Raw genomic sequence first — 15,106 nt, forward strand, 5'->3', positions numbered from 1 at the left:
CATATATCAATATACTCACTGTCAGTCCTTTAGCAGAAATCTCATAGTCATAGCTTGATTAGATGAAATTTCTCTTACTGTAGTGTATTCTTCAAGATGAGCTGATGAATACAGAATTCCTTAAGGTCCTGAATATTAAAAACGTTCTTCCCCCTATGGATTTTAAACTCAAAGGATATCCCAATAGACATGGTGTCGAAAGGTTGCCCATAAAGTTACCACACACAGGGAAAAATTTTAGCTAAATATATCTTAATTTACAAAATAGTCATTAGATTTTATAGAAGAGTTACAAAAACTTCTACATGTTGGCCACTTCTTTGTCAAATTTAGTAATGACTAGTTTATAAATAATGGTACATTTAGTTATGATTTCCCATTTTCTCCAAGTATGTTGACTTTAGGGGTGAGTTTTGGGACACTCTGAGTATTTGCTCTCCCTTGGGTCCCTTGTAATTTTTTCATCACTTATAAGATTATTTTGCTTTTTTCTTCCATTTACTTGCAAATTTCATTCAGCATTCTTTTTATTTCTCCCTGTGTTTAGTCCATTTCTACTCCTAGTTTTGTCTTTCTGACTCAGGATAGTTTTAATACCCTCAAGAGCTTGTTTAAATCCATTTACCTCTGGTGTGTTGACTTACATTTTTTAATGGTTCATGGTTTTATGAGGAGTAGGAGTTTCCTCAGTTCACCCATATGACATTTTGTTTTCTAACTTTCTGTCATCTCTCTCTTAACTTCACTTGTCTTTTGTTCATTTTTATGGTTTGGGGACATTTTACAGGACTCCTAATTAAATGTCACTCTCTTTTGTCAGCATAGCACTGCCCTTGTACTTTGGTTGTGATGGTGGGAGTTGTGTTTAGGTTTTGTGGTTCTCTTTTGTCATTCAGGTCTCTAAATTGTCCCCCTTTTCCTTTGAATTCTTCTTAACTACTCAATTGCCAAGTGGCTCTGTTCTCTTCCTTCTTGTCTTTTTTTGTCCCCCCCTCCCCGCAAAGCTATGTATTTTGAAGGCTGTTCTCTTATATCAGGCCTCTTCTTTTAGGTCACGCCTGCGTGTTAAAGTAGGGCTTGAGACTTTAAACCATGTGTGGTCCTTCACACTGTGTATTATGTGAAGTTCTGCCCTTATAGTTCATGTTCTGATCTGTCTAGAAACTTCTTTTAGTATTAGTTTCTTTTCAGATTTAGAGTGGTCTTAGGCTTTCTGGTAGTGGATTTAAAAAAAAAATTAGCACCCTTTGCGAGCTTCCCTGCTTTGTCTTCCCTGAAGGGTCTATTTGTTTGTTTGTTTATTTTCTTTTGTTTCAGCCTGCCTTTGCTTGCCACAGAGCCCTACTAGTAGGGCAGGCCAGGACCATGAGAAAACATTCTGAGAATTGGGAGGCTTGGTCCATTTCAGTCCACTCACAGTCATCTTAAAGTTTGGCCATTCTCTATCCTCAAACTATCCTAAGTGAATGGTTTTGACATTAATTCTCTTTTTCTTTGTTCTTTTTAAATTTTTTGACAGCCTATATTTATGAGGCAGGTAGTTATATTGCAGGCATTGTTATCAACTACCTGATGTCTACTGTTTTTTTTTTTTAAAGAGATTAGAGGGTACTTTTCCTTCCAACATAGAAGATACTACATAAACTCCCCTTTATGGAAGATAAGAAACAAAAGAAACAGTGATATTATTTAACAGAGATAAAAATATAAGAATTTAAATTTGAGGTAGAATGAACAATTTAAGTTTTAGGTATAAAATATGTCTAATGAAGAAAATTACTCTCATACTTTTCCAAATAAACTTTTAAATTTTTTTTTTTTGACAATCCAAGGGATAGAAGCCATGGATATTTATAAGAGAAAGTACCTCTACCTTGCTAAAACTGTCACATAACCTTATGTTATATATTTATTGGGAATGCTTTTGCTGAAAGTAACTAATACCTGATGAATACTATTTGAAACTACAAGGATGTTTGCTAACTTAAAAGAAGCATGGAGTAAGCCAATCTAGAAGTTGGGAAGATTACTTAACTATGTCCTCAAGAATTCAGGTTCTTTCCATCTCTCCACTCTGCTATACTCAACATTTTGGCCTTTTGTGTGTGTATGTTATAGTGAGGTCTCTTCACCTAATGTTCACATGAAAGCTGCTGTATCTTCCGACATTATGTCTGCATTTTAGCAGGAAGAATGAAAACAAAAAGACACATTTGCCTTGTTATCAGAATACCACAAGCATTTCCCCATGTCCTAAGCAGATTTTGGCCAAACTTAGCTGAAAATACCTAGCTTTCCAATATCTATAAGCAGCAGGGGAAAAGGGAATTGGAAATGGCTATTGAATTTCCTCACCAAAAATATGCACCAGTGTTCTAAAATAGTTGACACTAGCAGTTCTGAAAAAGATATACAAGAATACCTCCAGTCTAATTGCCTCCTAAATAACTATTTGTCAATGATACTTTACTAATACTTGCAGTTAAGAAAACATGGACGTTCAAAGGTTTTCTCATTCTGAGCATTCTGTTGTACTCATGTCCATGTGGCTTAAAGAAGTGGTGCAAAGCCACACCTACCTGCGTGAGTCTTTGGAAAGATGCCATGGGGTGTGCAGTGGAAGTATGGGGAGTTTGCATGCAAGGAACAGCCTATATAACTTGAATGCTCTGCTACATGCTCAGTGCTTGGAGACAGTGACATTGTCTGACCTTCATGATTAAGAGACTGAGAAGGTCATTTTGACGTTGTGTCACTAAAAAAAAAAAAAAAAAATGAGTACAGAAAATGAGTTGGTTCCTTTTTGAGTGTCACTAACTGATGATGCCCAGAGCATGCCCCGCATATTCTAGGCCCTGAATTGTAAAGGGTTTTAATGGCTCAGTTTCAGATGAGGGTATCTGGATTGAGGAACAACAGTGCATCCAAATAGAAGCTCAAAGAACAAAACCACTTTTCCTAACTGAAAAATTGGGCGTGGAGACTGATTTGGGTATAACTACAAACATGTAACACTTGTGAATCCTCCCACTACTCATTTTAATATGATCCATCTCCTTATTTATCTCTTTTGACTTCAGAGTAAACCATGCCAGCTGGCTTCCTAGTGAAATATAAACATTCTATAGTTATTAAACAACAAATCGTATATTACACATGACATGAAGATAAACAACCAATGGTTCCTTCATTTTCTTAGGAGAATAGCAATACACTCCCTCACTAATGAGAATCCAATGCAAGTTTCTGGTATTTTATTGTTTGTGAAACTCCTTCATTTGATCCTCACAAGAAGCTTTCCAAACGAGCAACCTGGGTTCAGAAAAGGGAAGTGACTGTTCAAAGTCCGTGCTACTGCGCTCAGAAAGTGAGGAGTATGGCTGCTCAGTGTTAGGTCTTCCTATCTGTGGAAAGAGTCTTATCTAGAGAAAACACAAATGTTCCTTTGTGTTTTCAGATTTAGATTGGTCTTAGGCTTTCTGGTAGTGGCTTTAAAAAAAAAAATTAGCAGCCTTTGCGAGCTTCCCTGCTTTGTCTTCCCTGAAGGGTCTGTTTGTTTGTTTTCTTTTGTTTTGTCGCCTCCGCGTGCCCCAGAGCCTTACTAGTAAGGGGGCTTCTCAGGGAAAGCAGCAAGGGCTTGGCTCCAGGGTTCCTGCATCTTCCGCCACTGCTCTTTCCACCTTTTCGGGTTGTTTTCGAGACCACCTTCTGGTTCAGGTTTCTGAAATGATGTATTTCTGCCTAGTTTATACCTGTCTTGTGCTGAATAAACTTGAAGGCTCAAATCTGTGTTTCACCTGGGAACACTATTTCAGAGGAATTGGGCTAACATCAAATGTCTTGGCCCACTGTTCCTGTTCAGTTAAAAAAAAAAGGGGGGGGTTTTCTCATTCTTATGCTGTCTCCCATTTCTTTCTCAGGTTGGACATGAACTTGGCAGTTACCTTGAAGCATGATCAAAAGCAAAAGCTAATTTACCAACAGTGTAGTCGTAACACTATTTACTTATAATAGAAAGATTAACAGATAATACAAGAAAAACCCAATCCACATTATTTCAGTCATGTAGCCAGGTAAAATTATATGAAACCAAGATAGAAAGAACCAACTCTATTATTATCTTCCCTAATAATACAAAGGGGATGGCACCTTACTGAGAATTCAAAAAGTTACTAAAAAAGACCCAGGGTCAAGAAGGAAGAATCCATTTAAACAAAATGTACAACCCATATCAATTTCCAAATTCCTCTAGGATGAACGTGACCTTATGTTTTTCAGGTTTGTATAATTATACAAAACATGATGCTTACTCCCCAAGAAAAAAATCTTTCAAGACTTAGCAAGTTACTTGTTACTAAACAGCATCTTCTTATCAGTATTTTTTTCAAATACACAGATTCGCTTTTTTTCATTTTGAAAAGAGTCTGAGAAAGGGCATTTGAAGTTTTCACAGATACCTGAAGGAAGAATGGTTTGCAAGTTTCACCATGGTACAAATATAGCCTACTCGGTTTCCCATGACCAGTTATTCAGAGGGACACAAACTTGTGCACCTGTGCTGAAAAACCTTCTTGCTCTTCCCTCTAGAATGCAACTTTTCATGAATGTCACCCAAATCTCTATGTCTGTCAGCCATTTGTATTTGAAAAATAGAACAGTGAGTAGCATAGGAAAAATCAGAAAATGGAGGTCACCTGTTTTTATGCTTTTACCTTTTATCTTCACATTTTCTTTCACTCTTCCAGCAAGATCAGCTTCTTACTTTCACTGTTTCAGCATCAGCTGGATAATTTCTATAACAGCTCCATATGGAAGATGTACATGCTTCTTGGCTTATGTCGGCTTCTATATGCATGATTCAACACCAAATGGAAATTGCAGCTAACTCTCGATAATCCATAAAGGGGAGGGGAGTTGTAGTGCAGATAACTCAGGAAGTCCAAAACCCTCAAAGTCATTTCTATTTGGCTGTGGAAGTGTACTCCATCTTAGCTTAGAATATTTTCTCTTTTAATTGAGCCCACCTTTCTGATTTAGTTATATATTTTTTTATATAAATCAGTATTCCCAGCAAATGAGAATGTAAATAATTCCAATCAAAGGGGAGAAATTGGAAGAAGATTGAATGGGGTAGTTTGAAGCTGAAAGAGGGATTAAAAATTAATGTAAACAATGTCCAAAGAGATATGGATACATGTGGGTAATCAGAAGTTGACTCCGTGCTACTGTACTCAGAAAGTGAGGAGTATGCCTGCTCAGTGTTGGGTCTTCCTATCTGTGGAGAGAGTCTTATCATCTAGAGAAAACACAAAGTAACATTTGTCTGTGGATCTCAACCCCATGTTGCATTATTTTTTCTGTGATCACTTATTCCTGGTGACATGCCCTACTGAGAAGTAAAGTGAAACTGAAAGCATCAGGAAAAGCTGTAATATTAGCATTAGGCAATGAAAGCATTCAGATGAGATACTGCTTAAAAGATAAGTCAGTAAAGATTTAAATAAGCTCAGCCAAAATTCCAAACATAGAAAGGAAGTAAGATTCAATATTCTTTGCATAAGTAGGGGAGATTTTTATAAATAAAAGCACATCCTGTATAATGTGTGCTTCTACAAAGCACTTAAATTCTGTGGCTTAGATAGTTTTGTAAAGCTTGATGGGCTGGGAATAAGGTAAACTTGACTCCAATAATGGCTTTCTACCAGGGGCCTTTTCCCTACCAAGCAACCAAGCCCCAGTGCATTCATGCCCTCCGATGCCTGCACTGTACCTCCTGGGGTTCACTGTAGTGTGGCCTCTCATTATTAGCGCAGGGTTGGAACTGGATTTCCTTTGTTTCCAAATCAGTGTAATAGCTTGATATTTCTTCTGTCCAATACTGGATCTCTTTTGATTAATTGCAAACTATCATTTTTGTACTTTAACAAAGAAAATTATCAGTAGAAGATAGATTTAAGAAGGCACATTAAAGGTGAGACAGAGGTGTGGCAAAATAGCCTATGAAGATATAAATCAATTATAGGATTTGAATTAAAAGGCAGCACAGGGCTTAGGTGACAAAACAATTACAGTCTTAAGGGTTTAAGGTACCTTTGTTCCAATGACACACCAATCTTTGGATTAAATCTTTCAACAACAGTATCCAAGATGTTCTTGGAGATTTCTTGTCACTGAGGGTACGATGCCTGACATATTTACTTCATACAGTAAGAAATAAGACCATGTGAAAATAGCTTGAATGAGTGTTATCGAGCTCTTTTCTGGCAATGAAATGACCCTCCCTTGTTCTTTTCTGGGAAACTCGCCAGGTGAGTGTAGAAGGGCTAGCAGGGTTGAGGTAATTGCCCAGGCTGGGAGGTTTATTCTGGTACGCAGAATGGATCTGCTCAAGTTCTGAGCAGGGAAGGAGGCCCAGTAGAATGCATACAAGGCCCGACAATTAAGTTCATGAACTTGTCACTGTGTGCTTACGTGAGCAGAACTGTAAAACAGCTTTGTAAGGTTTCCTAACCTTGGTCTATCAGTGTTTCACAGCTGTGTTTCTGTTGACATGTAGCGGTGTCTTGCTGAGTGACAGTCATTATTGTTGTTGCAGGTTTTTGTGTGCTATACCATGGCAGCTCTAAAAGCCATTCCAGAAAAAGAGTTCCAAAATGGCTTTGCAGGGTGCAGTAGGCACTGGCATCAGTGCGGAGCTTCCCAGGGGGAGGACTTCAAAGGTGACCATAGTGATATTCAGCACGGAGGCATGCAGCACTTTTTCTAGGATAAGTTCATGAACTTGACTGTCAGGCCTTGTATAGTATATCCCACATCATTCAGTGGAGACTAACTTGGTCCTACTTTATTGAGATCTAGACTCACACAGTCCCTCAGAGCTCTGTGAAGCAGAGTACCAGAGTAGGAAGATCAGGCATGGTCTTTGACCCCAGAGACCTGGTCGGGATTCTAGCTCTGTCACTTTCTAGCCCTGTAACCTTAGGTAAGTGACTCAGCCTTCCTCAGCTTCACATTCCCCATCTATAAAATAAAGACAATACTACCACTGCATAGTATGGTTGGGACTATTAAAAGCAGTAAATGTGACTAAGTTATGAATCTCAAGGCCTTAAATTAAACACAGGTAGAAAAATGAGTGACTTCTTTTTCTATAAATCAACTTAATTCCTTTTTTGCTGGCCCTTATTTTGCTAGGAGGCAGAAATACATGTCTCAGTTGGTGAGAGAGGAGTTCTCTCTCCACTTACCACTGTGTTCCAGGTTCAAGTGCATTTGGTCATCAGCAGGCATCCTTCTACCTTAGTCTGTTTTGTGCTTCTATAACAGAATGCCTCAGACTGAGTCATTTATAAAGAACAGAAATGTCTTCTCTCCCAGTTCTGGAGGCCAGGAAGTCTAAGATCAGGTGCTAGCATCTGGTATCATGAGGGCCTTATTGTTGCATCGTCAGATAGCAGAAGGTAGCAGGGCAACTTGTCCTCTTATAATGACATTAATCCTACCCTGAGGGTGGAGAAGCCATGGCCTAATCGCCTCGCAAAGGTCCCACCTCTTAATACTGTTCACGATAGCAATTAAAGTTCAACATGAGTTTTGGAGGGGACAAACATTCAAACCATAGCACAACCATGCAAGTTGTCACTGCTCTGTCCCTCACTCTCCACTGGAGGCCCTATCACTACCCTGGCTCATTTCCATTCCCAGACTCCACTTTTTTGCATGGAAAACCATCCAGCTGCTCTGTCTTGCTGCTTTGGCGCTAAGGGAGACTGAGCCGCTCCCTTTGTATCATCAGCCTAGGGATACCTCTATCCATTTCTAATCTGTTGCTCCTGAACCACACTAGGCTTTAAGGAACATGTCTCTGAAGCTCACTACTGCTAGTCTGCTACCTGCAAAGAGCAATACAAGTTGTATCTGCTCTTGATACCACAGAAGCGCCAGCTGCTCCCATAATTCCTACCCTTCCCCATCCCCAGCCTCAGAGCTACATACTCTTGATTCTGTTAACTTTCTCCCCCCACCTGACACAACCACAACTAACATTTATATGGCAGTAGTTAATTCTCAGAATAGCCCAGTGAGGAAGGTACCACTGTTATCACCATTGATTTTACAGACAGAAAAACTGAGGCACCAAGAGGTTAAGGGCAGTGTTCAATGTCACCTACCCAGTGTATGGTGTCGTTAGGGTTTGCAGTCATGTGGCCTGGCTTTGACAATCATGCTCTGATGATACTACACTGCCCCTCAGAGTATATGTATCAAAGAAGTGGGTAAGGAGGTTGATTCCAGCAGGTCCCATGTCTAGACCTGTTAGACCTCAGCACTGGAAATGCAGAAGCCATACGCAGAAAGGGTCATGGAGGGGATAGCAGCTCACGTGTCACAATCTGTGTGCTACCACATTTTTTGAACACAGTAAGTTACTTCCCACACCCTTCTTCAAATGCTGTATCATAGAGTTTACCCTCAGAACAAAAACTTGCTCCACATAAAACTGACTCGATCCTACAAAGAACATTTTAACTTTAATATGAGATTTTTAATGACAAAATTCTGCTTTCCTTATGTCTTTCAATTAAAGAAAATACTGAAGCCCATTGGCCCAATGCCACCCCTGATCATTTTATCACAAATGTAAGGAATCCTAGTTAAAGGAAGGCAAGTTAGAGCAGAGGCCTCTGTGTTGTCTTTTCAGCCTGTTGAGTAGATCACCACTGATGCAAGCATGAGGCCCTGCGCATAATAGGCCCTCAGAAACAGTGGTTGATTGATTGTGAGATACTCCAAAGGAGGGAAGATGTCAAATGAGGAAATTGCTCCTGCCATATGTGTGACTGGGTGGTCACGCATCGCTGAACCTGTTTCTTCTGCTCTCTGTTGGTGGGCTCCATTGGCACTGTGTGGCATTTGTGACCTCCAAGGGTTCAGGGTTCATGTCTTCTTCTTCAAAGGCTTGGGTTCCATACCCTTCTCCTCTTAAAATAACCCCAGAAGGGCAATTGGGTTTTCAGAAAATGTCTTTTGATGGAGACTGTGTTGAGCATACATTACACATAACAACTGAGTGGTTGGGAGGCTGGGACCCCATATTTTACAGCTCTCTAGCTTAGTTATTTTATGTGAATGCCATAGATGATTGATTTGTGTATTCTCAGTCCTGGATAAATTGATGATGGTTAAACATTGGCATCTTAGAGAATCCAGCCATTTTCTCACAGCTTAGGAGAAATGATGACTTTTAGAGCTTCACAGAGGAACAGAATGCTACAACCAGCTAGTAACGCAAACACACCCCTCTGCCAACTCCCCATTACAATTCTCTGTCTCTCAAATGGAGATTAAATGCACTGCCAAAATGTGTCATCTGGTGTTGCGTTTTTGTAATGTGGACAAATGTCGACAAAATTCATGTGGATGCTCAAAAATCTAACTATTTATGAATTAAAATTAAATGTAAGTTTTACTGGAGGTAGAAGCCTCAATTGCTAAGGCTGGATTCACTGTGCTATCATGAAAGCAGCAACACACCCTTTCTGTAATCACCAATTAAAAAGGAGAAAGGAGAAACTGCCCTCCCTGAGAACCCCCTATACAGAAAAGGCCCTCTGCTAGGTGCTTTCTGTCTGTAGTCTCCATGGGCACCACACATTAGAGCTTATAGGATTGAATGGGATGATTTGGGGACTGCCTACCCTGGAGGAAGCTGTTACATTTCAATCCATCTTAGAAACCCATTCATAATGTTGGCAGTCACAAACAACATATTTTGTCTGAAAAATGTGTTTGTGTTTCATCATGTTAGCCTGGATCAGTCTTTATTCCTCTTGATCTACATAACTTCCCCCTTAAGACTTTTAGACTATTACCCAGGAATTGGAGGAAACAGAAATCTGCCTATATTCAGATGCTCCAAACTGGACTATAATCACTACACTGGGTGGTATGTCAATAACCATTATATATTTCAAATTCCTGCTGATTGACTATCTGATACTCGTGATTTACATGCACATTATAATATGAAATTATGCCCCATAGGCATGTGTGTACAGTAATTTCAATGAAGTTTTTAGATTTATTTCATTGTCAGTGGCTCTCTCCAGTGGATCAGCTGTACAGATGATGTTGCCTCTCTACAGGAAGATTTCACTTGATGTGTGAAGTAACCACTCTTGAAAAATTGTTTAGAAAATAAAATAGGCTTACAGTAACATGAGAATATACCTTGGGGCAGATATGCCCAGCATTTTGTCTCAAGAATTCAGTCCTGTGATGGACCATCTCAAGTCAAATATTTATTATAAATCTTGATTCAATCTCTTATGGACTCTCTATGTTCACAATGTCTAATTCCAACATTTTCTCAAGCTGCCAATTCTACCCACCCTCCTTGCTTGACAAGATCATACCCTAATTTACTGACATGAGCTCCCTCCACTTTCTTCTTATTCACCCGAGAATTCCTGTCTACCTTACCCATTTTTCCACTATCTCTTTTTCTATAATCCTTCTTTTCCTCAACTCTACTTCCTCATTGTCCACTTCTAAACTGTCTTAGTAGAGTTTATGTTCTCAGTATGCCACTCAATTTTTCCTCTTGCACATCAATCTTGCATTTGCCTGAACCAATATGCTCTTCCTCATTGAACTATGACAATGTTGACCTTTTTTTTTTCCTAGAAACTCTCTTTTTTCTTGGCTCAGGAAATCTACTTAAATACCTAGTTTCCTCCTTTTACCTCTCTGGGACCTTCTTGATTTTTCTTCCAAATATTTATACTACCACCTTTTTTTTTCTCTCTTTAGAAGCAGGGTTTCTAATCTAAGGAAGAAATGAACAAGCTTCAGAGGTCCAGATACCTCTGTAAGTTTATGTCAAATTCTGTTTGTATGTGCCTCTGTGCATTTATTTGAGTTCAAGAGTCCATTGTTTAACTAGATTTCAAAGGGGTCTGTGATCCTGCAGAAAACTATTAAGAACCCCTGGTCCAGACTTCCTCCATGGGCAGGTTCAACATCCTCCAATGCTGAAATGACTGTCTTCCAAATCTGAATCTTCCATTCTCTGACCACTCCAGTACTCGTGACCTCACCTTCTTATAAAACTCATTATAATCTATATCACAGTACTGACTAGGAGAACTCAAGTGATTCTTAGAAATGATAGAGTTTGGGAGGCACTGCCCTATGTCATTCATTCGTGCTTGTTAAAATATCTTAATTTCAGTTCCTGAATGTACCTTATCTTTCATGACTTTGTCTTTTCTAATCATTCCTTCTCTGTTCATTATTGCTTCTCAAAATTCTCTATTCTGAAGCTTTTCCTATATTTCTCCAGTAAAAGTAAGATGTTCTTTTCCTGAGTTACTTTGGTACTTTATTACTCATTTTCTATATATATCTTCTAGTAAAGGGCATTTTATGTACAGAGGTATTAACTCCTCTGGTTGATTACAAGATCTTTGAGAATAAGAATAGAATTTTTGCCATCTCTATTTCCTGACAGTTTCTGATAGAGTTCCTGATACTCAGTATTTAAGAATAATAAATGTTTATTGAATGAATAAATGAATGAATGGCCAATTTCATAATACATTTATTTGGATTGTGGCATTTACTTGGAAAAAATATGATAGATAATTGACCATGGGTCACGCTGTTCATAATGGCAATGTTTTTATTTTTCCAGCCAAATATTAATTATCTAAGCTAGTCATGCTGTTTCTTAATGACTTTTAAACCTGTATCATCACGAATACAAGACTGCATGAATTTTTAACAATCTCCAAGTAGTTCGTAATTAAACACCCAGTGATTTGACTCATTGAGTTAATCAATACCTTTGTTTACATTTTGGTTTTTAGACCTGGAGAGATATATGAAAGAAGAGATAGAAAGAGACTAATCAAACTGCAGAAAATAAAATCTGAGCATTAAAAAGTTTAAAACAGCATCCCACCACCACTTTTGTGTCTAGATGACGAGCAGTGAAAGGGAAAGGTGTCAGTAGCCACTCAGGTTAAACAATAAAGTGACTCATCTACTCAAATTCTAGATGAATCATAGGTCTTTTCATTTCAAACTTTATGACTCATATAGTACTTGATCTCTGTGGACCTAATCACAGAAACTAAGCTTTGGGGTAAAAGAAAATGATCCAAATCCAATCTTTGAGAAGTGGAAGAAAAAAAAGGAGTTTCTGAACTAGAAGTCACCTTCTTCTAGAGGCTCAGAGGTTTCAAATTCATTTCTCCAGTTACAAATGACCAAAACCAGCTGTACAAGAGTTAGATTGGTTCATAACCATTTTCTGCTTCTGTCACAAACCACACTAGAGTTTCTTTTTGAGATCAAAAAGATATTGCCTTATATCAGAAAGGGATTCTATTCATCAGTGTGTTCTGAAAGTCTTTTGTTTACTGACTATTATCATCTATATCTATAATACAGAGATAAGTAATCTTATTTCAAAGGATAATATCTTTTGACAAAAAAACTAGAATACCTGGTTACTCAAACATGAAAATCTTCTAAATTATATCCCACAGGTATACTGCTCTAGATACTTTGTTGCTAATACTCTCAAATCTCACTAATTAGGCTAGGAAAGAGAAAAGCCAATGTAACAGAGTACCTGTCATCAGAACTGGGCTTTAGGAGCTGTGGAGAATTAGTATAGTGGGTAAAAATATAGTGCTTGAAATTGGACTGACATGGATTCAAATCCTAACTTGCTTCCTTACTATTTGTGTTAACACTGTAAATTCCTCACCTGTGAAGTGAGGATACTAATAATGCCTGCAGGCTTAAGTGATAAAATATGTGAAGCACTAATCAAAGTGCCTAGCACTTCGTGAGTTCTCTGACTGTGAGCTTTTCAGATTGTTATAGCTGCTGTTTGTAAGGCTCTGTCTCTGCTTCTTCCTTTCCGTGTTCACTTTCTGGGCAGTGGTCTGCCTCATCCATGGATTCTTCCACTGCCCATGTACTTTGTAGGCTCATTTGCCTGCTCCTCAGCTACCCCTTTTCTAGGCCACTGACCATCTCTCCTCCTTCCTTGTTCTCACTTTGCTGGTACCCACAACTGGTCTTACTCTTGGCCACCCTTCTTTTCAGCTCATGCTGATCCTGTGGGTAAGTGATCTTCAATCTAACTCCACTCTCCCTCTAGTGCTCCATCAAACTTCTCTAACCATGTCTCTAACCAGAGCTCTAGACACGAGGAAGATGAAGAAATATGCATGAACAGAAGCGCAGGGGCTCTAGTCCAAGGCCCACCAGTATGTATTCTGCAGAATACTAACTCTGCAAGTTCTTATACAAGAAAACATGTTTTTTTTTTTTAAATCAAATAATTTTGGACAATTTTGCATACTATTTGACTTCAGAATGTTCAAAATGCATCTTATTATTTGGTGGCTTAGACAAAGTGAGTATTTCAGAAAAATTTAACTCGGTTAGCTGAAAGACATCCTGGGAAATACCAGTGCAGCTCATGTTCCATGTCCAACATAGTCACCTAGCAGCTACTACTGTGCTACTACTGTGAACGTTGCCAGTCCTTGTGCCAAAGGGATAAGAGAGCTCTGGAGGGTGTGACATTGACAATTAAATGCTCAGGTTAGAAGTAATGCATGCCATTTCCACTAACCACGCAATGGTGAGTACCAGTCATCTAGCTCCACACAACCATACAGGACCCAGGAAATGCCATGTTAGCATCTGCATAGCAAGAAAGAGCAGTACAACATTTGGTGAACTGTACTAATGACTACCACACTGAACCTCAATGTTCACATCTGTAAAATAGGGGAAAATAGCTTCATTTGGAGATTAAGTTAAATAAAAATGAAAGTCTTTGTGAGCTGAAAAGTGCTGCACACACGTAAAAGATCACCACCAAGTTAGCTCCTGGGGCTTCTGCTTTGGCAGATCTGGCTCAGAACATGAGCCCCAAATAAACTGCCTAGATATGGGTGTCTGGGATAATGGCAAGCATAATGAGATTAAGAAGGGTAGATACCTAATAAGACAAAATTATGTACAATGATTAAACAAATGGCAGTGACAAGAATTATCTAGAAATATCATGAAGAAGAAATTTTCTAGAAAAAGATAGCTCTTTCCACTGTGCTCAAAAGATCACATATTGAAAATGAGTATATCTGAGTTAATGATGTTTTGCCATAATTACTATTGAATTAAACCACAAAGAAAATCTTGTTTTTATTTGTAAAGATGATCTTCATAGACAATTTCTCCTCGGGAACACTCTAGATGCTATTTCCATTTACAACAAAACAAAACAAAAATCTAACTGTCATCTATCCTTTTTTTCCCACACAGAAATTATACAACAAAATCATTTCAAGAGAGAATAGTTTGTATCACCTAATTCTTAACAGTTTAGAACAGATTTCAATAGTCCACATCCAGAACATGCTTCAGTCCAATTCATTTCTGCCCTAAGAAACATGGTTTGCACCTACTTCAAAATGGCATGTATTTATGCTGCAATTTTTACTAAAAATAATGATTATGCCATATTATAGATGCCTCATAACCAAGCATAAGAAATTTTCTCCAGAATTTGGGTCCTGCTTATGATCATGTCTTTTGTATTAACCTGTCCACATCTAGCTTTTGGTTTAATGACACCTCAACTGTTCTAATTGAAAAGACTACTCCAGATATTCTTGGGCCCTTAGGGGCTATGAAGCACCTTATATGCATAGTATCACAGAGTTTGGATCCGGACAGGCCCTTCATCATGCTCATTCACAATCACAGAGCAGGCCTTGAGCAATTGCAAGGACAGTGGTGGGGGCATAACTAGGTTGGGGAGAAGCACAGGTGAAAGGAGATGAGTAAAGTACGGTTAAGTCCTCAGTCAACATTGTTGATCAGTTCTTAGAAACTGTGACTTTAAGGAAAAATGGCATACAATAGGCCCTCAAATAACATAGTTTTTCCAACATTGTTTTGTTAAAATATTTATGAGAAACAAATTGATTTTATTATTCATCATTGTACTTAAAAACCCAGTTTCCAAGAACCTATTAATGACTTTAAGTGAGGGCTTACTGTAATGTCACTGGTA

The sequence above is a fragment of the Otolemur garnettii genome, unplaced genomic scaffold (assembly GCF_000181295.1).
Source record: "Otolemur garnettii isolate 467f Iridium unplaced genomic scaffold, OtoGar3 scaffold00231, whole genome shotgun sequence".
NCBI classification, from domain to species: Eukaryota; Metazoa; Chordata; class Mammalia; order Primates; family Galagidae; genus Otolemur; species Otolemur garnettii.